The sequence below is a fragment of the Nesoenas mayeri genome (assembly GCF_963082525.1).
Source record: "Nesoenas mayeri genome assembly, chromosome: 12".
Taxonomy (NCBI): domain Eukaryota; kingdom Metazoa; phylum Chordata; class Aves; order Columbiformes; family Columbidae; genus Nesoenas; species Nesoenas mayeri.
In genome coordinates this window covers 7,539,732-7,560,662 of record NC_137547.1, presented here as the reverse complement: position 1 = coordinate 7,560,662, position 20,931 = coordinate 7,539,732, and the positions used below count along the sequence as shown (strand labels likewise).

At 48.6% G+C, this 20,931-nt stretch overlaps 1 long non-coding RNA gene across 1 annotated transcript; it reads left to right on the top strand.

The window, feature by feature from the left end:
- The first annotated feature begins 17,243 nt into the window (after positions 1-17,243).
- Positions 17,244-20,684, top strand: LOC308045119. Its single transcript, XR_013922719.1, has 3 exons — positions 17,244-17,289; positions 17,839-18,012; positions 20,109-20,684. It is a non-coding gene; the product is annotated as an uncharacterized lncRNA (long non-coding RNA).
- Positions 20,685-20,931: the final 247 nt, after the last annotated feature.

The window sequence follows — 20,931 nt, the reverse complement described above, 5'->3', positions numbered from 1 at the left end:
TGCACACAGACCCGATTGGCGACCGGGACCGCGGCAGCACCCGCGGCAGCACCTGTGCCAATGGCCGCCCCTTCCCCAGCGTGGCCCGGCAGGACCTGCCACCCCCCACGTCCTCAGCCGGGGCTCCAGCCGGTCCCTGTGCCCGGAGCGGCGTGGCTGCGGGACGTGGCTCCTCTCAGCGCCTTTGTGCCAGTAGATCCATGTTTAGTGGGACTGTTAATGAAGAAAACAACCCATGTGGTGTCAGAGTGCCTGCCGGGAATTCAAAGAGAAAATGGTGAAATATAGAGGAAAATAACGACTCATTACTAAGGAGGCCCTGACAGGTGATAGTGTCCATATATAAGATCAGTTTGCTTTTCAAGTATCCTCTCTTAGACTTGGTTTTAATAGAAATATTTTGTGACAATCTTGCTAATAGGTTTATCTAGACTGCAAGTGATAGAAATTAAACGCATTTGACCCAAACACTGGAGAATTATGTTACTGAACAGCAACCCCAAAATAAAGCTGATGAGAGAGAAAAGTGAAAATGGAAAGTCTGGAGGTGTTATTCATGTCCAGACATGAATAGGATGCTAGATAGGACGTTAAAAGCAACTAAAATGATAAGTGATGAGTAAGAAAACATATTTTAGAAACCCTTTAGACTCAGTAGCCCAAGCCAATTTTATTTACATGAAGAAAAAATATAATATATTGTTTTAGCATTCCTGATCCCTTTGGACACGTTCAAACTGCAAAGCCTTCAAAGAATACAATCATTAAATCAGATGTGTACAGTAGTTTCTTACACAGAGTAAAATAACCTTTCGTCTCAGCTATACAAGTATAAGAATGGTTGCAGAGAGCAACCTGCATCTATATCGGCTTCAGTCAATGAAAGGTTTGCTCTGTAGTTGTTTTCCTCTTTATTTGGTTGTCTTATCACTGCTTTTTTTCTTTTGTAAATGTGAACATTGAAGCCAGACAACCTGTTAGAGAGGTGAATTGCTTGATTACACTGCATTGTTTTAATTTGTCTTTGGACAAATTCTCATAATCTTTCATGAGAAAATCTCCCATTAGAAGCATTCATTTAATTTAAGAACAGTTGGGAGAGGAAGGGTTGAGATGACAGATGGAGACTGTGGGTGTCTTAGAAGAGAGAGCTGAGCTTTTTGTGTTTATCTTTTTGTGGCACATAGTTGCTGTTCTCTGCTGCTTCCATTTTTTTAATCTGTGCTTTTTTGTGCAGTATTTCTTAGAAATCTCTCCTCTTTTGTACTGTAAGTCTAATAGATTTCATTAGTTTTTCCTGTACTGTGTCAGCTTTAAAACATCACAATATAACACAGGATAGGGATGCAGCCTGGTAAGAAAGCAGAATAAAACAGGCTGAGCTGTAACATGTGGGTTTCAATCCAGTTTTGAGTTGCGTAGCGTTTAGCAGGAAAACATCCTGACATGTAGAACCGATTTCTTCACCAGCTCATCTCTCTGAGCGTCGGCAAGAGACAAGTGTGTCTCTGCACACGCCGAGCAGTTTGCCAGCAGCACTGACACCTGCGCCGTGTCATTGAACGTCCACTGTCAGAAAGTGGCCTAAATCTCTCAGTTAGCTTTTATTTAAATTAGTATAAAAGTAAGTATGAGGTTCCGAAGCACTGTCTTTAAAAAGCGTAAATATATAAATTGTAGGGTTTCTGAATGTAAATGTGCACTGTTGATGTTTGTGGCCCAGGTGGTTCAGCCTGCAAAAGCTGCATGAAAATCAAATACCTTTAGCAGTGTAAGTCAGCAATAGAAATGACGACAACACCTTTGTTTTATAAATACCTAAAATATCAACACCTGCAAATACAAATACATTCATATGAAGAGTCCAGATGCTGACAATATTTTGATAATCTGGCCCCTGATTTATAACTTACACCTCTTTTAACGTTCTTTAACTTATAATGGCAAATAATTTGTAAGTTGTAATGGCTGAGCATTAGGACTGCCAGGCCCCTTCATGGAACCAATTAAAATTTAAAAGTAAAATTATATTCTGTTAAAGTAAGATGGAAAACAGTGAAATGCTTGTTCTATATAAAACATGCTTTGCTCTGCGATATAAGAAGGAAGCAATAAATATAGGGCAAAAAATTTCAAACGTTAGTCTGACTTGTTCTCGCTGTGTTACACATGAATTTATTTGCATCGATATGTGTTATCCCTAAATTTGCATTGCACAGAACAAACCAGTTGATACGAGAAGCAAAGTTACATTCATTAGATTTTTTTTGTTACTTTTCCATGGAGTTTTTAACTTAATATGGCTAAACGAGAATTCCAGTTTTTAACTTACCCTTCACGTTTTCTGAGTTATTTGATTGTTCTCTGTTCAAACAATAAAACCTATTTTCCAGGGCTCCATCATCTCTTGCTCTGATCACCACAGCCACTTCTTTTTGTCATCCCACACATTTCAGTCCATATAAAATGTGCTGCTGTGTCTTTCTTGGTATTTGATTTGTCTATTTTATCCCCTCAGATCTCTTGTTCTTTCCCCATCCCTCCTCCCTAATGAGTCAAGCTCCAAGTTCACCCCCTCCCATCCTTCCCAGTCTGGTTAAAGTCCATGTTCCCGGAGCCTCTCCATCAGCTTCATCTGAGACTGAATCCCTACACTTCTCTTATTCTTTTAATCTCATAAGAACATCTCCGTACCTTCTTCCATCTGTATCATCTATATCACTTCCCACAAACTGAACTGCAAAGCTTTTGGTTTCTCCTCTTTGAGGTCTGCGCTGGACCTACAGGACTGGGCGCTGCTGTCTGCACGGCGCAGTTTGCCCGCCGTGTTCTGTCCCTGCAGCGCCGGGCTCGGTCAGGACTGCATGGAGAGCTCGGTTTGGCCACCACCAGTGCTGGAGGGGCAGGAACAGAGACGTTTGCTCAGTGAGAAGGGCAGTGTCCCACTTTACTCCAGGGTGGCCGGTAGTGCCGCGCGGCTGCATGGAGACGTGTCACCCCGGTCACCCCCGGAGCCCCGACACGCTGTCCCTGGGTCAGTCCTGCGGGTGTGCAGGACGTGCTGACCGAGCCCAGGGCTCTGCCTTCCTCAGCCATCGCTGGCTCCTGCACAAATTCCTCTCCAGAAGATTTTCTAGTATCAGCTGCCCCAGCCCTGGAAACCATTATCCTGTGACCCATTGTCTCCATGAACAGATGGGTGGACGGGGACATTCCTACATCTGTCTTTTCCCACTGTCCTGATTTATTACTCTGTAAAATAATAAAACGTTTAAAAAGGTTGAACCTAAACTGAAGCTGTGACTATGACACTATTAATCAAACTGTTGGAAAATTACTTTAGATTAGGCGCCTTATGCACTGATCCAGTCCACTAAAAGTTGGCCTGAAACATGGTTTAAATACTGAGTGTTGGGCCTGGGCAAAGCAATTCTTGATAGCTTTGTGTTCTCCTGCAGTATATGGCTGTGCAATGTAACAGACTGCAAAGCAGCACTAACTGAGCACTTTGGAGAGGAAGACAACCAAAAGCTGTGCTGATGTGTGAGGAGCAAGCAGGGAGCTGTAGGAGAGCTCGTCAGTCCCCTCCTGACATGGGGTCATGCTGCCGTCTTTCTGAGCACCTTTCATACAGTAAGATTTCAATTACGGAACCTCTACGTATGTATTTGGAATTCTGAAATCCTTCCCGATGCAGAGACACCTCTGGATGGGAAAACGGGAGCATGAACATGATGGCATCAGCCAGCTGTTTCAGGCAGAAATAGCTCTGCCACCTGAACGAGCCCACACAGCATCTCGTCAACTTTTTGCAGCTATTTTGGTTGAGCCATAACTCCTAAAACTTTCTGTGCATTCAAGACTTGAAGCAGGCTCTGTGGCAGTTGCTGGTCCCACACTGGCATGAGAAATGTCTCCAGCCGGTGGAGCCTGGGGCTGGGAGACCTGTGCTGCTCTCCACGCCAAGCAAGTAATGCCTGCGCTGGCCCTCACAGCGATCTCAGAGAAAAGGGCTGAAATCAAATCATTGCTTTCTCTCTGTGAAGCAGGTATTTAAGTACCGGCTGTGTTTGCTCCATGAACCTTTCCCGCCCGTTCCCATTTCCCATCGTGCAGAGCTGGTGGTGCTGGTGGTGGGATGGGGTGCGGGGCTGCTGTGCTGCCTGTCGGGCTCTCCTGCCCCGCAGCGTCACGAACGTCTCTTATCTCAGCTGTTGACGCCACGCTTGCTTGATGTCTCAGTTCTAGAGGAGAGATGCTCCAGCTGCTATCTGGGAAGGCTCTGGCCCCAAAAATATTTAGTTAGCAGCCATTCAGTTAAGTGGAATTGACTTTTTATCGGCTTTCCTCTGTACGTCTGCCACCAGCAAAGGCCGTTTCCTCCGTCCCTCTTCTCCAGCTGTCAGTCTGCCCCACATTCCTATCGGCAGCCGCTAGCTCTGATCAATACTAACCACTGTGTAACAGCTCACGCATGGCTGCCTCAGTTTGCATCGATCAGACCCTCTTCCAACAGGTAGCCGGCTATTCGAGGCAATGACTGGAGATAAACACCTACTTTGACTTCAGGCTAATTCATTACGGAGGGTTTAGGGAGAGCTGGTGCTCTGCTTCGCATACTCGTGGCAATCGCAGACTCACAGCAACTTCTCTCCTGCCTGAGATTATACAAGATTGTGTTATTTTCTCCATCCCTTCTGAAATCCATCGAAAAACAATAGTGCTCAAATACTTTCAAAGGACCTAGACTGAAAATTACACCTCAAGCTATTCTAGCTGGGAGAACTGGGTGGTTTGGGAATTTAAGAACACGAGTGGTGATTAGAAACGGGGATGGGATGACCAGCTGGTCAGTAAGCATCTCGTGACTGTCCTGTCACAGCCTCTCATGGGCAGATCGTCCTGTCACAGTTTGGTGTCCAAGGGCTGTGTCCCCGCATGCTCTGGCGGGACCTGCAGGACGAGGCTGAGGCACCACGGGCTGTAGCCTGGAAACCGTGTCCGTCCCAGGAAACGCTCAGCATCCTGGAACGTGGGGTTGTTTTGCTGAAGCACAAAGCACGCAGGCTCCAGGGGAGCACTTTGGGCCATCTGTGCTGATCAGATGCCACAGCGTAACATGGAGATGAAGTGCTGTGAACATCGACGGGAGGAATCTCCACAAAACTGACTGGCAAACAGCAGTTTGCTGGCAATCTTACTTCTACACTTACCGCTGTCCCCAAAGCTGCCTGCATTTAGGAAAGCAGCAGAGTTTTGAAGGAATCCGAATAGGTGTGTCACCCAGCCCCGCCTGGCAGCGCTGCCCCAGCAGAGGCTCTGCCCGAGGGGACGATGCGGCTCCTGGAGCCCGCGGGTCAGACACCTCCAGCCCGGAGAACAAACACCTTTCCTGGGGGCTTGTCCTGGGCCGGTTACGGAGGCAGAGGCGCTGCAGGGCTGCTACGGCAGCTACAAACTTCCCAGTGAAACGAGTGTTTATTATTATAGGTTTGATGCCGTTCCCAAAACGACCTAATCAACAAGTAATAAGGCCTCAAGAGAGCAATTAGAAACCTGAACTTTAACTCCCTTCTAACCACAGTGTAGAAGGCAAATTTTGCTTTGGTTTGGGTTGTGCAGCCTAGTGTGTTACTGAGCAGCAAATACCGAGAATCTGAAATACAAGATAACTACAGACGAGTATTGGAATTTGAACAATGAGTTACAAGATTAGTTTCTGTGGCAAGGTGAATGTGTGCCTGGCCAAAAGCATTCATGATTTGAGGGGATTCATACCCAAATATACAGCTGCTATCATATCTGTATTTTTCAGTGCTTCTTCCTAGCTGTGGACAATCACCGAGGACGTTCAGTGCTGCACATTTGCATCATCTGCCCCTTTAAAAAAAAAAAGTTGTAAAATCGCAATAGTATCTGCCTAAATGCAGAAGCTTAAGATGTGTGGTTTGCCTGAAACTTGTTTTGAATACTTTGGATAGGACATTTCAGACAGGAACTGCACATTGAGTAATTCTCGCCATAAAACGTCACGTGGCCACTGGAAAGCAGAGTTGCACAAGGACGGTCGGCGCAGCGTGGCTGTGCGGGGCCGGCATGGACGGCTGGTCCGCTGCCCGGGGACTGAGGAGCTCTTGGCTTGGCAGTTCTTGCTGTAGAGCCCTGGTAATGGCAACACGCACCCACAGCTTGCTATGTTTTGTGTTGTTTGAAACTTCTTAGACGTGTTTTTAAAACCTTACAGAGTCAAGGTGTTTGTTTGTTTGCTTCAAATACCATAATTGAAGGCCATTTCCCCTGGCAGAATGCGTGTCTGTGTGTAGAGAAGAGAGCTGTGATTTTTGCGCATTTCCTTTTCAACAGAAACTATAGAGACAAAGCAGATATGAAGCAAACATTTCCCATGTGCGTATAAGATTTGTTGTCCATTTTGAATTTCTTAATTCTTCAGCAGCCTTAGTCGGTTTCCAGCTCGCAGCAGACTGACTGCCGTGGATTGGTAGCCGGTGCCTTGTGAGATGAGCATGAAGTGCATGTTTTTTTTTACATTATTGGCTATTGAAGCCCTCTATTTCCAGCGAGCATGGGCCGAGGATACCCAGACCTGCTGCGGTGAGCGTCCTCAGCAAGCCTATGATCACATCCCCTGGCGTGTCCACCAGAACCGTCCCTGCTCGGGGCAGGCTCAGTCCAGCAGGAGGAAGGGTGCTGGCTGGCCGGGAGGAGCAGCTGCGGGAGCTGGCGGTGCCATGTCTCCTGCTCCGCCAGCAAGGATGATGGACATCTTCCAACGCTGCCTCTTCTGACCGGCTCTCAGCTAGCATCTTTCTTGTCATGCAGTTGTCAGTGCAGAAGTACAAATAATACTGAGTAAACTGTGAGAATCAGGAGAGGTGTTGCTGTAAGGGTGAAGCAGAAGTCCTGCTCAGTTATTCCTGGGAGAGAGAGCAGGCATTTCCCTTCACTGAGGTGAGAGTCCTGCAAACAGGAATGATCAATAGAAAGTGGGAATGAGATAAATTTTCGGGAGCACACCATGGAGCAGCATCCAGGGACACACTTCAGTACATTCTAGTTATTTCTGAGGGTTTCTAAAGCCACCAGGCGCTGACAGCATGTGTGTGGCCACCGCAGCACTTGGCCACGACCAGTTACCTGTAGGTAGCCCAGGCTTCTGCAGCCAGCAGCTCCAGAGCGGTGGGGTGAGGCCCTGCTCTCTGTTGGAGGTGGGAGCACCCAGCCCAGCCCAGCCCCGCCCCGCACACTTCCCATCAGACGGGCAGCCGGGACCACTGGTGGTCCTGTACCCAGCCCGAGATGCCACGGCACAGGAGGGCTCTGTGAGCAGAGCCAGGAGCCTGGAGACAAGGTGAACTTTTAGATATCCCAGCCTTAAACAAATTTAAGGTCTTGAAACACTTCATTGGATGTATAAAATGGAGCCAGCAGAGGGAGTGAAATACAGGGATGCTATAGTGTCCCTGGAAAAAGGAGCTGCTGGGGTTTTGCTCCAGGTGCAGCTGGTTCAATGACCTTCTCAAAGCCATAGGGTGGGTGCCCCTGCTCCGTCTGGGGCCACAGGTGATGCGGGTCTGGATTAACAGAGCAGGTTCTCACTCGCAGGAGTGAGAGGTTTTCTGTTGTGTCATTATCAATGGAAGAACTGAGAATGGTCTTTCAGTCCAGAGTATCTGAAAACCTTTGCTGTGTAGGGTGCAGATAATGAGTCCATAATAAGTTTATCTCAGCAATTCCTACTCACTGACCGCACCAGCAAGAACTGGAATTGATGGAGCTTTCTGAAAGGCATTTAACACCAGAGCATCAACAGGCCAGCTTGTGGTGTGGGTGGCTGGTGACCTGTTAGCGCTGAGTCCCTGCACTGCAGAATTCAGTGTGGAGGGAGTCTGGGATGCAAAATACATGACTGGCCAGCAGTGTCCCGAAAGTCAAGGTAAGGGTCTCCTGGGTCTGTAGCATCGTTCCAGTAACCAGGTTTTGGAGTTGGACTCGTTGCTCTGCAGGGCTGTTGAGAAATTCCAACTTTTTTCAGGCTCCCCTTTCCAGTATCCCATGTTGTTTTCAACCAGAAACTATTCACGAAGTTGTACACACTATATGCTTTATTTTAAAAAGTCTTTAGATCTGTGTGTTTATAAACTGATCTTGAAAGAAACATTTCTTTTAGGAAAATACAGACATGTAACAAGTCAGTAGTCTGGATAATTATGTTGAATACTGTGGAGTTAGCTTAAGATAAGTTTTTCTTCCTTGAGATGAGATTATATTTGTGGCTAGATCAAGAAATTCAGCATCAGTCTTGAACTTGTTAAAGATGGAAATCAGAATAACCAGTGAAATATTGAAAAGGTAAAATGAGAACAAAATGGCATTTGGCCAATGTTTATGAATTACAGAATATGATCATGAAATCATAAAAATAACCACCAAAAGGTAAATAAATTACCCAGCCTACTACTTATTTTCATGTACAGTTTGACACAAAAGCTGAAGCCATGAATGATTTATACCTGTTTTAACAATAATACTCATTTTCCTGAAAGATGGTCAGCACTCAGCTGCTGTGGGCACGGTGCCAGTTGTTGAAAGGTTAATGTCTCAGCAGCAATACATTAAATTATGAATTATACCAGTCCCAAAATGGAAGGTTATTAGCTCAGTATGTTTAATTAGCCTGGCTTGAACTTTGCCATCTGCTAGCACTGCCCATCACTAATGCGTGGCCATGTGGAATAGGAGGGTTGAAATCAGATGCCAGGAGCAGGAGACTGTCCATGTCCCACGGCCGCCTGGTCCTGGAGCCGCCCAGGCTCCGGTGTCCAAAACCCTTCGTAGGCCCCAGCGCTCTGGTGTTGTCTTCCTGGGAGCAGCCAGGCCAATCCCTGACCCCAAAACATGCCACACGACCTCGCGGAGCATTGCAGGGAGCTGGGAGTGCGAGAAAAACACACCTGATGTGCTCCCGAGTCCTCAGGGCCAGTGCTGCTGCCACAGCATCTGAATGACATTGGTTGGTACTTGTTGGAGTTGTGTCCTGGTGACACCACAGACCTTGCCATGAGAGCAGCAGCAGGACAGGTGAGGACCCAGTGCCTGCCTGCGCATGGAATGTGCCCAAGGGAGAGGAGCCCTGGGCAGGTCTGGTGCGGTGGCCCTGGCAGCGCCGTGGTGGCCCTGGCAGCGCCGCGGTCCCAGAGCAGCCGCGGTCCCGGAGCAGCCGCGGTCCCGCAGGCCGGCACGGCGCAGGGGCAGCGGCTCGTGCTGGATGTGTTTGCACAACACCTCCTGCCAATAACTGCACAAGGATACAATATTTAGTTTTTCAATAAATATTTAAATTTTGCCTCTTTCCTTATTTTTTTTTAAAGGAACAAACAGTGAATTCTTTTGGCTTTTTCAATTAGTTAAGGTTACATGATACTTTTAAAATATGGCACACTAAGTATTACCATAAGTAATTATTCACCATTATTTTAGGGTGATCTGGGGAGAGCTGTGTGTTAAAACTCCGATCAGAAGTGTGCCCTGGAAAGCAGAACATACAAACATGGGGGAAGAACTGAAGTTGTAAGGAACCAAACACCATCTTATTTTTAATTCTTCTTTTTCTAGGTAGGACAACCTTGCTAAGGAAGAAAGGAATTTGGACAGACTTAACATACAGCCTGTGCAGCTTCTGCTGGCTGGACACGAAAATGAAGAGAGAGTTTATTCATTCCTATCCTGACGCAGCCCCCCAGAATTAAAAGACGTTTTAACCTCCAAGAGAGACTGGGTCGAACACACATCCACCCCAAGCTGTCTACATCAAGAAGCCCATGTGATTCCTCTGGCTATCAAGTCTCCATGTTTCTGTGTTGGATGTGAAGAGTAAAGAAAGATTCTGGCACAAATTAGAAGGCATCCAAGTCAGCGTAAGAGACACTACCAGGTAGAGGCTCAATTCCTTTTTCCTAATTTTCTTACAATATTTATTTCTTCTCCTTCCCTTGAGTTTTTGCCGATTCCCTGTTCTTCACATTAGTAAAGCTTGTGTAGTTGTACTTCTGGAGCAGGTGGCATGGTTGGAATATTGGAGCAATATGTATTAGGGTACAGACCTAACCTGCAGACAGAAATAGAAAGTAAATGGAAGATGAATTGATCAGAGGAAAGGCAAAGGAGGGAGGGGATAAAATACAGGGAAGGAAAGACAAGAGTAATACCCTGTATACTACAGTAATTTATTTTTTTATATGGTGCCCAGGGTCTGCAGTATCTGTTTTACAGAACAAATAGGAAAAAAGAGTTCTTGGCCCCAGACAGCCAACATATTAATTTATAATGTGACAGCCTGACGAAACAAGGAGTCAGGTCGGTGCGATGAGGAATAATTTAGTGCTCGTGGAGCATGAGTTACTTTACTTCGGTATCCACACATGTGTATGCCATCAAATGGAAGTCTCTTGGTTTTGTAATAACTTACTGTAGCAGAAAAACGTCTCTTTCGGGAAAGTCCTGAGCCGGGGGAGTGTGTGAGGGCAGGGGCAAGTGTGTTACCTGGAGGAGCAAAGCAGCTGCCACCTCCACAGCCTGTGAAGGGAGCAGAACCCGAACCCAGCCCGGCAGACCCCGCTGGGCTGTGGGGACGTGGCGGAGAGGAGAGAGGAAAGAAAAGGGTCAGGAGGAAAAACGGGAATGTTTGCTCTGAGCCGTGTAAAGCTGGAGTTTCTAACAAACCATCCAGACGGGACAGCAGGACACGACCTGAAACACGTATGAACAGGAGAGGGTTCCAGGGCAGCGCAAACCATGGGACCAGGGGACCAATAGCAAAGTTGTTCTCTAACACAGTTATTGCCACTTCAATTGCAGTTTTATTCCAAAAGCAAATTCCAAAGTTTTATGTCCATAAAGGTTTAGACATAAACAAGAAAGAAGTCAGGAAAGCGGTATGTACTGTATAAACAGTTCCACTTTGTAATTAATGCTGGAGATCAGGGGAGCAGGAATAGCTGTGCATGTGTGGTCATTCAGATTTACTGTTGGTCTTATTAAAACCTAGTTCTGCAATAATTTTATGCCCAGGTAGGGGCAGAAAGAGAGCAGGATGCCCCCAAGCAAGCCATAAATAGTGTGGTGAAGACAAAGCGTTTATTACTTAGCTTCACAAAGGCTCTGTAAGTGCTCTCCCAGGGTACGTATACTCGTACCCCAGATGCCAATTCTGCAAATTAGCATTATTTCTCAAAATACTATGTAAACAGAAGTCATTTGAATACTTGATTTCATCAGACAGAGTCCCACATGGAAACGTCAATATCTTTCTTTCCCTTTTGTGGTGTGAGCAGAGGTTTTCACTGCCTGTCTTTTTATTTCTCATGGAGTATTGTTACTGATGAAAATACCTGGCAGGGTATTTATCTTTACAGAGCTCATTCTGTGGGATTTTGTCCCATGTCATTGTCCTGTGCTCTCTTGAGAGCGACTCTGGGGCACAAACTTTCCCATTTATCACTGAAGTGTGCTATTTTGAATCTTCTGTTTAATAGTCTAAATTACTATGCCAAAAGTTATTTCATGGCAGAGACACATGGGGAATTACAGGGATTTGAGATCCTATCAAGTTAGCTTTGGAATGTCCCTTTTTTGTAAGTAGAAAAGCCACCAGTATGTTCAGCTTGGGTTTTGCTCATGGGCTCTTATTTTATAATTGTGCATCCTACAGCTGTAAGTTGTTTGAATTTTAGAAACTTGCACAGTTTTTAAAATCCATTTTTGTGTTGCATTTTGTGTAGATCCAGGTATCTTAGTTAATAGGGTAACAGTAAAATAGGGTGAAGAAGACCCATAAAATCATCTTTAAATGACAAAATTATTTTTCTAAATAAAAGATAACGTATGAAAAAGGGAATATTTCAGGATTGTCCAGAGCTAAAAGCAAGTGTTGCATTTTAAGGATGCCTGTCTCTCCTGTTCAGTGGGATAGATATAGACAATTAATGGTGATTTTTGAAGGATATTGGACTACAACATCCTTACATTAGAGAAGCTGCCACTAACCAGGAGGCAAGTGCAAGGAGGTGCTGCATCTGCTGGGAAGGAGAAAGCACTTTTCTAGCAGCTAATTTATTTTTTAATCATAATTGTTTGGACCTGCTGATGTTTTGAATTGCAAGAGTTAATTCCATAGAAACAGGAAAGGAAAAATGGGCAAGCGAATGTGATCAGCGGTGCACTGTCAATGGATGTGGCTTTGCGGGGCTCCACGCAGCCATTGTCTGTGCATCTGGAAACACATCAGGAGAATTTTCGCCAGCATCACACCTTGCATGCTCGGCTCTCTCGTGGTGAAGTAGTGTTAGTTCCATTAGTCCCACAGGCCAGGAAAATAGGACAAAAAGCAGAGGAGTGAGTTTTGAAGTCCACCCCCACGTGCCTTTGTCTTTGGGCACTTCTCGCGTACCCGTGTGCTGCTCCGGCTGGTCCTGCGGTGCAGACGGCGGGTCTGTGGCAGCGCTAGGAATAGCAGCCGGGCCCCTGTTCCAAGTCCCAGATTCTCAAGAGTATTTTTAGGCACTTAATACCATTAATTTCATACTCTTTTTGGCCAAGGATCTTAGAAACAAGATCATGCTTCCTCCTGAAATAATTTTAAAAACTGATATTTATGTGCTCTTGGACAGTTTTTCTTCAGGGATCATGTACAGTTTAGCCCTATTTAGGAACAAAGGGGCTTCAGAATTAGTTTTGAAAGAGTTCAGCATGGACTGTGCTTTCGAAGTGTGACTAATGATACCGAGGAGATGATGCGGAGTCTTTGTGTTCCGCAGGACAAGCAGTACCTGTTTGAGAGGGGCTCTGGCAGAGGGCACTGGAGGGCTTTGGTTAATGGCCATATGCTTCAGGTTCCTTCTTTGCTGTCTCTGAAAGGCAACATTCTGCGTGTCAGTATCCCCCTTATTTTGGCTGCAACTTCCTTCTCTCAAACAAAAAATCTTTTATATTTAAAATACGGCAAGACCATTGTTCACTGATATTTTAATTAAAATGACGATAGGACACACCGGGCACTCAGAAGCTCCAAGGATGTGCCGTGCGCTGGAGCTTCTCCAGCTGCAGAGGTGCAGCCCTTGTTCACACCGGTACGTTAAAGCTGACTGAAAAGGCATAGGGAAATACACAGATTCCGACATATGATCGTATTTTTGTTGTGCTAACTGGGCAAGCCCAGTTCAAAGCCCTGATCCTGCATCCTTCCTCACAACATGCGCAGCTTTGCAGGCAATGGCAGACAGTTCCCATCACAAAGCACAAACGCCAAAAACACCAAGTCAGGCAAAGACGGGAGAGCAGCACAAGCAGCAAACCATGGCCAAGGTTATCCTTTTTTTGTTACACACTCCAAGATTCCAACAGCTTTTGCTGTGCACCCTCCACCCCCTCGTCCCCACAGTCACGCGTTTTGCCCGTCCCACGCGTCTGTGGCCACGTCAGCCCACGTTGCTCCCTGTGGACAGCCACTCGTGGGGTGAACAGAGGAGCAGAGTGTCTCTCAGCCACGACTCATCGCTACCGCAGGAACAGGGCGCCTCGAGGGGGTTTCAGGGGCTGGTCACAGGGCAGCCGGGAGCCGGTGCTGGGGAGACACGGAGGAGCACGGTGGGTGAGAAGGGCCTCCCCACAGTCACGCTGTGGGGCTGAGGGGCTCCTCTCCCTCGCTCCGTCCAGCTCCGAGTGGTAAATGTGCTTATTACAGTGCTAATGTCCTGCAAGTGGAATCCTGCCTCCAAGTATGTTAGGGTAATGAGTTCACACCTAACTAATGGCGACTTAATAGAGTTACTAATAGGCTGCCTTTTCCCCCCACGGTTTATGACCCGCGGGCCGGAGCTGTCAGGGGAGGGAGAGGCGAGAGGCCGCGCTCAGCCCATGTCCTGGCTCGGCCTGCGGCCTCCAGCCTGCGCCTGGCAGCCAGTTTCCAGGGACATCATCCCTCCACCTTTCTGCAAGGAAAAATAAACAGTTTGAGGCTCCTGTGTCTTTATTAAACATTTCCTTTAAACTGCATACTTTGGCTCCCTGCCCAAATGCACCAAGAAAGCTTCCACAGAGCAGCTCAAGCCTGGAGCTCCGCTGTGGGCTTCCCGGGGTAAATAACCCCCGGAGGAGCGAGCACCTGTGCTGCCGGCTGCGGCCACGCCATCCCTGGGGCCACCGGCTGCCCCAGGCCCGCCAGGAGAGGCCGATGCAGCCGGACGGGCTCCCCACACCGACAGCACCCGGGAGCAGCCCTGGGGAGCGGGGCGAAGGAGGCGAGGACCCGGCAGCGCGATTTGCCCGGCTCCGCTCTCGGCACACAGACGCGACGTGGCAGCGAGGTGGGTGGGGAGGCGGCTGCTCCAGGACAGCGAAGTTTGTCCAGAGCCGTGGGCTGAGAGGGTTTGAATCGTAAATGTAAAGGGGGTCGGGAAGCTGCTTAGGCTGGTAAGCGAAAGCAACTGTATGTTGAAGGTTGTTGCACCAGACAAATGATACACTGGAGTTAAAAGTCGTGTGCTTCACCTGCCGTTGGCACTGCGGTTGCCAGCCATCGGTGCGGGGTCGAGCGCGGGTCCTGTCCCTGAGGGCGCGGCGGCCACCGGCAGGCCCCGGCGCAGAGGGCAGCGGCGTGACGGGCCGCAGGCCGCAGTGGACAGGACAACGTGTCTGTGAGCCGCTCGGGAAGCTGCAGCAGCGCCGGGCAGCCCCGCGGCGCAGGGGAGAGGCCGTGCAGTGCGGGCTGGGGGCCGAGCGCGCGGGGAGGGGGCACGGCAGCGGGTGATGTCAGCGTTTCCTTCTGGATCGGTCATGTGCGCTTGCCAGGTAAACAGTCTAGAAATAGATGGGAGGAAGGCGGCGGATGGAGCGTGCGGCCAGGCTGGAGGAGCTCTGCCTTCACCCTTTCCTTCCCGCTGCCGTCCTCGCAGGCGGCCTCCCCTGCCTTCAGCGGGAGCTGCGGGCGGAGACGGGGAATGCAGAGCGGTAAAGCAAACCCTCATCTCTTCTGTGTCACAGCTTTAAAGCACAGTGCCCGCTCGGAAAGCCGGTGCTGGCAGATCAAAGGAGGCGGTTCGTTGGTTTTGCAGGCGCTGGTTGCAGCAGCCCTGCATCATCCTCGCTGGGGGAGCCCAGGCGGGGCCACTGAGAGCCCTGGGCGGGAGGCAGCGGGTCCCCGGCCGAGGGGCCGCGGCTGCAGCCGTGCTGGCTGAGCGGGGCCGCGCTGGCTGAGCGGGGCCGGGCTGGCTGAGCGGGGCCGTGCTGCTGCTCCTGGGCTGGGAACAGGTTAAAACCCAGGCGTTCGTGGCAAGCGTACAAGCTGGCTTACGTCTCGCGTGAAGCGTTCCCAGCAACTGAACAACATGAGTTCAGGTACAGAAAGCTCCGCAACGTGCCAAGAATATTCTTAGTTTGCTCTTTCCTCATTCACTAGAAATGTGCCTTTTCTGTGACGCCTTTCAGAGCAGACTAGCAGTTAAATTAGTAACTACAATAAAAACTACTTGTGATGGTTGGAGACGGGGTTTTCTAAATCCCCAGTCATCCCAGACATGACACGTGGACTGAGCTGCCTGCTGTGGCCAGCGTCTGGCCCCCCAGTCCCTTCCCTTGTCATTGCTCTTAGCAGAAGTAGCACCCAGCGCCGTGTGGCCTCCTGCCTTGCACAGCGACCGCATCGTTTCCAGGCGGGACGGGGTATTTTTTTTTCAGGCATTTTCCAGGCGTGATAGTGTGATACTGTGCATCATCTGTATGTCCTGTGTGGAGGTGTAGAGAGAAACTGCAAGGATAGAACGCTGGGGAAAACACCCTCACGGCTACTGCCGATGACCAGGTGCCTGCTCCTCCCTGCTCAGCTCTTTCCTTTACCCCCAGAAAACAAAGCTGCCGTCATAGCAAGTCCCTATAAAATGCAAGGCATCCTGAGTGCAGAGATTAGTGGTAATTTTACAAGGACTCAAATAACGTTGGTCTGCAGGGTGCAGCACTGCCTTGAAAGGGAACAGCAGACATTTCCCCTGGAAGCAAGTTTCCTCTTTAGAGCAGTTTACGGCCGAGGCGCAGTGTCAGATTGTGGCACAAATATACTATCAGCCTTTGGGTTGGAAGACAGACATTTGATACCTCTTTCTGCTGCCGAAACGCGCTGCCCAGACACGACTCCCAGCGTGGTTATTTTTTGAAGCATTATGTAATTGGATTGCATGGTCAGTAGTGCTTCCTTAACAAGCCTTTCAGCAAACCCTCTGCCTGCCGCAGCCAATCCTCAACCCTTACATACACACTTACTCACGCAGGCTCAGTCTGGAGTAAACTCGCTGCTAAATACAGTTAGAAAACAGATGAACCAGGCTCGGAATAGATCATCCGCTCCCCGTGCTACGTGAGACGCGGTGTGGCCAAGCCCTGGGCACCACCGGTGTGAAAACGGGGTCGTGCTGGCACCTCCCGGCCGTGGGCTCACTGGCCGCCTCCTCTGCCCTGCACCTCTCTAACGGGAAAAACCAGCTTTTTGGAGCACGGGCGGGCAGATGAACCTGGTGCCGGTCCCGGTGTCCTGGTGCTCTCTTGCCCTTCTGGAGCGGTCCTGCACTTTGGGGACCAGCTTTGGGAAACCCCTCCTGCTGCGCTGGGGCCCAGAGCGGTGCCAGGGCCTTGATCTGCTGGGGTTTGGTGTGAGCTGCAGTGCTGGATGAGGATGCGATTCTCCGGCCACCTTCCTGGCCAGGCCATGCCCGCCCACAGCATTGGCCAGCCCCGTGGGTGCTGCGCAGGATCTTCCCTCCTGGCCAGCCCGCGGTTACGGCTCTGCTGAGTCACGGCTTCCTGTTTGTGATTGCTGACTAGTGGCAGCAGTTGCAGAAGCAATAAGAGATATTAAAAAGTGTGAACTTCCACTGGGACCAGAAGATACAATTAGGGCTGTGCCAAGAAATGCACTGCAGTGAGCTGTTGTGTAGAGGGATGCAGGGCACCGCAGCCCCTGTCCCCTTGCTGCAGGAACATGAACATTACCAGCCTTTGATCAGCTCCGAACCCAAATAAAAATTGCATTTGACTCCTGAAGCTCTGGCCCTTGTCCATGCTCCTCCTCAAGGAGTCTGACCCAGCCTTCCAGCCTGGTCTCCTCTACCTGCTGCTGCTGAGACATAGAGATCCTTGTTTCTTGCTTTCCCCTAAGACTGATTCTCCACGGAAAGCCTACGTGATGCTGTGTAAAAGGGGCTGCTTTAGAAGGCGTGCACAACCGTAATGTTATTTCCATTCTTTTTTTTTTAATGGGAAGTATCTCTGGGGAGAAGCATGAAAGTATATGGAGAAGGTGCTCTTTGATCATTAAGATCTAAATGTGGCATCCAAACAGCATGGCTGTTTCTTCATATTATGCTGAAATTCATCTTAAAGTGCTGCTCCTGGGTGGGCGTTTTCCTGCGTCTCCTTCCTCGGCTTGAACATTTGGAAGCATTGCCAACAGTTTCATCCCCAGCCCTGCTGATGATTGTCTCCAAAAGTTGTTCCTCTGTCCTACTGTTTACTGTATTTCTATCAGCCTTTCAATTTGTGTTTTAAATCCATATTAACGTTTTAGCCTTATTATTAGAATATACGTTCTGATTATTTAGCTAAGCATAGGAATTAGAGGACGGTGCTCTATGGACTGTGTGTCACTGGAGGACAGAAAATGTGCTTAGGCTGGTCTTTTCTGGATTGAAACTATAGTAGTTTGCAGCTAAGAAAAAAACCCCTTTGCTTTTGTACTGGCATTAGACTGATATATTTTTTTTAACCCTGTGACAGACATAAGGCTGAGGACTGGCAGAGACCATACGTTAGGGGAGGAAAAAAACACCCCACAACCTCAGTTATTTCAACAAATACCAAAAGTGGATTGAGAGTGGATGAAGAGGAGGAGGAGGCAATAGTGAACACACAACACAGTTCAAGTTGGCAAGGAGCCCCTTCTTGAAGAATGTAAGTTTAACCTTTAGCATTCAAGTGTCTGGGCTTAAGTGTCATTATGAGCAATACTTTCCTCCAGCACAGCTTCTCCTGCCTGGAGGAGGGTTCTGTGCAACCTCATCAGTTTTCCCCTTTTCTTTATGAAGTATAAAAATATGTATTTCTGTCTGCATGTGCTCAGCACAGTTGCTTTTAGCGGCAGCGCCTGGTTTGGCAGAGCCAGGGTGGCCGCTGGCGGCTCCGCTGCAGCCACGGCCTGGCCAGGCCTGCGCTCTGCCAGGCTGCCGCTCGCTGCCTGCATTAGGTTGAGGGTTTCATGCCCCAGACCGACCAGCGGAGCCAGCTGGCTGGGACAGGGGACCCCTGAGCAGCCACCTCCGCGCCCAGGGCCACGGGTTGGCCAGCACCAGCGATCGCTGCCCTTCCTGCTGCCTTGGTTTGGCTGCAGGAAGAAAGGGAGAGGATCTGCTGGTGAATTGCTTTGGCGAGAAGCAAACTCAAATGAGGAGGAGGGAGGGATGGGCCTGGTATTGTCATTGTCGTCATCGTCCGTCCTTCCCCCGCCCAGCGCTAATCTCACCTTTTGATGGAGGCAACATAGAAAAAAATTAGAGAGCCAGCAGCAGACAAACATCAGACCTGGCTGCAAATGGACAGGCTAGATGTGCCCCCCCAAATCGTTTCCAGCTGTAAACCACTTCAGGGCTGATAGAAACCACACGCATCCCAGGCACAACCCAATCTGCAAAGCTGCATTCCAATAAAAATGCAGCACGGACGTACAAGAAATACTGCGCGAGATTCCCGGGCTGGGTGCTGGGGTGGGAGAGGAGCCCCCGTCCCCCAGTTGGGTGCCTGCTGGGGTGCAGGGGGAACGGCGGGCCCCCCAGCCACCGCGGGGCTGCCCGGTGCTCGGCTCCCTGCCCAGCCCTCCCGGGGCACACAGGAAAGGCGGCTGGCAGGGCTGGCCAGGCTGGCTGCAGGGTACATCGCTGCCATCACAGCCGGCAAGCCCAATTTCAATAAGCGTGCCTCACATCCGAGGCTGCGCCGCAAATGTCAAATGTGCTTATGTTAAATACAGGTAATATTCGGAATGTACGTTCGAGAGCATGATTCTTTCAGATACCTTGTCTGATGAATTTTGCATCTTGTATTTGTGATTTTTCCATGCCAAGAAGTACAGGTTCTAGTGGAATAAGAGCATATATTTATAAAGAGGCAAAGATGAACTATAGCAAAGACGCTATGTCAGATCAGATTTCTCACTGCTTACACTTAGGTTTTGAGTATGTCGTTGGTTACTATATAGTAAGTACAGCTGGTATTGGTGCTTAGTTACTGAATAATTTGATGCAGGCTTTTCTGCAAATCTCCGTCTTAATTCTAAAATAATTTGGAGGGGAAGAAGGCAGACAGGCTATTTTCCAAGGAGTATTTGGAACCCGACTCGCACTGAAAGATGAAAGATTTGCAATGCTGTCACTGGTTCCGGCCCACGGGGGTGACTACGGGGCTGTGCCAGCCCCTGGCCGGGGTCCCTGCGCTGCTGGCTCAGCCTGACAGACCCGGACTAGCCCCAAGATAAGCCAGGTTGGTTTAGTCACCCTATTGACACACTCTGAATTTGGTGGAAACTACCCTGTAAAACAGAATTCTCCTCAGAGCTGAAACCATTTTTTTTCTTTCTAATTCCGTGGGAACTGTAATTTTATTTTGTAACTTATTTCTCTCTTTTTTTTTTTTCCCTTTTGAGATGGTTCCCAAACATTTATTGTGGGATTTTTCATTTAAAATCCTTTTCTAGGGAAATTACTGTGACAGTGATTTAATTGTTTAATTTAAATCTGACATTGATGACAACATAAATACAATAGGCATGAGGTGATATAGGCATTAAACAAGTGCAATTGTGGAATACATCCATAGAGTACTCTGAGCACACAGAACAGCTCACAAAGAAATGATGTTCAATATTTATCAGGTTAGTGAGTCCTAATTAAATGCCAAGACTTTTTTCTTCTTTTCTCTAAAAAAGCAAAGAAACATATAGATGTATTCCAAATGTTTATTTCCATTGCAAACACATCTGCACATGTTGTGTTAAGGCCTGCAAAAGCAGCAAATTCCTATGAAAAATCTGCTGGCTGACTTCAGGGTATGTGGAGGGCCTGACTGCAGCAGCCTGGCCAGAGGTTCGGAGGCAGCTGGAATCACCCACGGATGTCCCGTCTCTCCCGGGGGCTACAGTAAGTCCAGTGACTACCAAATGCATCGACAGGTTTATTTTATTAACTGCGTAAAAACCCAGAAATACAGTGAAGACAAAAGAAGAGAACAATCATTCCTCTGAATATGCCCCCCAGCCCAAATCTCTCCCACACCCTTCAGTGTGTTTCTAGAGGAATCCAGAGGCCCCTCCAGCATCCCCCGCGGCTCTGGGGATGCAGCCCCTGCCATGCACCTCGCGAGCGGCCTCCAGAAGCAGCGCGGGTTGTCTGGTGATCCCGCAGCAGTGCGGCTCTCCAGCCTCGCTCGCTAAGCCCTGCTGCATTCTGCATCCCAACAATGAACGTGCTGCTCTTGGAATATCCCTTTCCATGCCTCTTGCTGGGCGTCTTTGAGCGGTATCAGATCGCTTCTGCAGCTCAGGCAGCCCTTTGCAATCAGTCGCTGCTGATCATCTGCCCTTTCCCCCTTCCAAACCCCTAAATAAATGCATCTGCTCCAGCCTAATTCATCTCAGCCTTCTCCCTTCTTGTATGCAACTTCAGGCAAACAAACTTTCTATATGAAAAGAGAGCTTACCTGGACAATGCTTTGAGTATGAAGTAATAAAAACTGATAAAGCCAGACATCCCAACTCTAGTACAGGGATTTGATTGCAAATTTCCATTGCAAAGGAGCAGAGGGAACTGGAAATCTGACAAA